General features: G+C 48.4%; 1 pseudogene; it reads left to right on the top strand.

Annotated features, from left to right (window-relative positions):
* The first annotated feature begins 1,063 nt into the window (after nt 1-1,063).
* The window catches only part of LOC102877592, a 2,533-nt pseudogene continuing 776 nt past the window's right edge, over nt 1,064-2,820 (top strand).

Below are 2,820 nucleotides of genomic sequence, written 5' to 3'. Positions count from 1 at the left end.
TGCTGGTATCTGTTCAATGTCAAAGCAATGAAAAAGCCTCCACAGTACATTGATAGGTGGTTGGAGACTGCACAAAATGGGCATTGGGGAGGAAGTAAACCAAGGTCTCCTGCATAAAGAGGATAATTTCACCACTGAGGCATAATGCCTCCTGCTGGAGGATCATAGCATATGAAATCACTTAATGGATTTACTTGTCTCTAAATTACTATCTAAGCATTGTTATTGTTAGGTGTTATGAAGTTCAGTACAACTGAGAGTGACTCTAGGAACAAAAGGTCTCAACCCTATCGTATCTTGCACCATCTTCACTATCTCTGACACACTTGAGTCATTGTGTCAATTCGTGTGGTTGAGGATCTTCCTATCCTTCGCCCTCCCTCCACCTTTCCAAGCATGATGTCCCGCTCCAATCTCTCCCAGCAACATGCCCAAAGTATATGAGATGAAGCTTTATCATCTTTGCCTCCAAGGAGCACTCTGGCTGCAGCACCTTCGAGACATATCTGTTGGTTCTTTTGGCAGTCCATGGGATAATCAGTACTTTTCTCCAACATCACAGTTTCAAAGGCATCAATTCTTCTGTCATTCTTATTCAATGACCAGCTATCAGCAGCATAGCAAGTGATTGAAAAGACTGTGGCATGAATCCGGCACACCTTAGTCCTCAAACCGACCTTATTACTCCTCAATAATTTAGAAAAGTCCCTGACTGCAGACTTTCCCAGTGCAATTCATCTCCTGATGTCCTGACTACTATTACCAATGGTGTTAATTTTGTAGATCCAAATAAACAAAATTGTTAACATTTCAATATTTCTTTTCCATCTATCCTGATTTTGCCTATTTGTCCAGGGGCGAGAATTTTTGTTTCCTTAATTTCTTAGTAGAGAGGCAATCCATATTGAAGGCTAATATCTTTGATCTTCTGCAGGAAGCACTTCAAGTCCTCCTCACTTTCAGGAAGCAAGGTTGTGTTATCTGCATCATAAAAGTTATTGATAGCCCTTCCCCAAGGACAGTCTGCAAGGAAGCAGCTGCCAAAGCGAGCTAAAGATTTAAAGAGTGGATCATGACCCATGAAGAGCACCATGCAGCCAAAACCCTGGGGATCGGCAAAGCCATTGCCGTGTTAACATCTGGGGGCAATGCCCAAGGTATGAATGCTGCGGTCAGGGCTGGGGTTCGAGTTGGTATCTTTACCGAGGCTCGTGTCTTCTTTGTCCATGAGGAATATCAAGGAAAGGTGGATGGCGGAGATCACATCAGGGAAGCCACCTGGGAGAGTGTTTCGATGATGCTTCAGCTGGGAGACAAAGTGATCGGAAGTGCTCGATGCAAAGACTTTCGGGATTGAGAAGGATGACTCCGAGCTGCCCACAACTTGGTGAAGCGAGGCATCACCAATCTGTGCGTCATTGGGGGTGATGGCAGCCTCACTGGGGCTGACACCTTCCATTCTGAGTGGAGTGACTTGTTGAACGACCTCCAGAAAGCAGGTAAGATCACAGAAGAAGAGGCTAAGAAGTCCAGCTACTTGAACATTGTGGGTCTTGTTGGCTCTATTGACAATGACTTCTGTGGTACGGACATGACCATTGGTACTGACTCGGCCCTGCACCGGATCATAGAGATTGTAGATGCCATCACTACCACTGCTCAGAGCCACCAGCGGACGTTTGTGTTAGAAGTGATGGGCCGGCACTGTGGATACCTGGCTCTTATCACCTCTCTCTCCTGTGGGGCTGACTGGGTTTTCATTCCTGAATGTCCACCGGATGATGACTGGGAGGAGCATTTTTGTCGCCGTCTCAGTGAGACAAGGACTCGTGGCTCTCGTCTCAACATCATCATTGTGGCTGAGGGTGCAATTGACAAGAATGGGAAACCAATCACGTCGGAAGACATCAAGAATCTGGTGGTAAAGTGTCTTGGATATGACACTCGAGTCACTGTTTTGGGACATGTGCAGCAAGGTGGGACACCATCAGCCTTCGACCGGATCCTAGGCAGCCGGATGGGTGTGGAAGCAGTGATGGCACTTTTAGAAGGGACTCCAGACACCCCAGCCTGTGTGGTGAGCCTCTCTGGTAACCAGGCTGTACGCCTGCCTCTCATGGAGTGTGTCCAGGTGACCAAGGATGTGACCAAGGCCATGGACAAGAAGAAATTCGATGAAGGCTTAAAGCTCAGAGGCCGGAGCTTCATGAACAACTGGGAGGTGTACAAGCTTCTAGCTCACGTCAGACCTCCAGTGCCCAAGACATTTTCACATACTGTGGCCGTGATGAATGTAGGCGCCCCTGCTGCAGACATGAATGCTGCTGTTCGCTCCACTGTGAGAATTGGCCTCATCCAGGGCAACCGTGTGCTGGTTGTGCGTGATGGCTTCGAGGGCCTGGCCAAAGATCAGATTGAGGAAGCTGGCTGGAGCTATGTTGGGGGCTGGACCGGGCAAGGTGGCTCTAAACTTGGGACTAAAAGGACTCTCCCCAAGAAGAGCTTTGAAGAGATCAGTGCCAACATAACGAAGTTTAACAGTCTGGGCCTTGTCATTATCGGGGGCTTTGAGGCTTACACAGGAGGTCTGGAGCTGATGGAAGGCAGGAAGCAGTTTGGTGAGCTCTGCATCCCATTTGTGGTCATTCCTGCTACTGTCTCCAACAATGTCCCTGGCTCAGACTTCAGCATTGGAGCTGACACAGCACTCAATACAATCTGCACAACCTGTGATCGTATCAAGCAGTCAGCAGCAGGCACCAAGCGGCGGGTCTTTATCATTGAGACCATGGGGGGCTACTGTGGCTACTTGGCTACCAT

The sequence above is a fragment of the Elephantulus edwardii genome, unplaced genomic scaffold (assembly GCF_000299155.1).
Source record: "Elephantulus edwardii isolate Elephantulus edwardi_28Jun2011 unplaced genomic scaffold, EleEdw1.0 scaffold00180, whole genome shotgun sequence".
Classification (NCBI taxonomy): domain Eukaryota; kingdom Metazoa; phylum Chordata; class Mammalia; order Macroscelidea; family Macroscelididae; genus Elephantulus; species Elephantulus edwardii.
The sequence above is the reverse complement of the archived record's forward strand: the minus strand, read 5'-3'. Positions and strand labels throughout refer to the sequence as shown.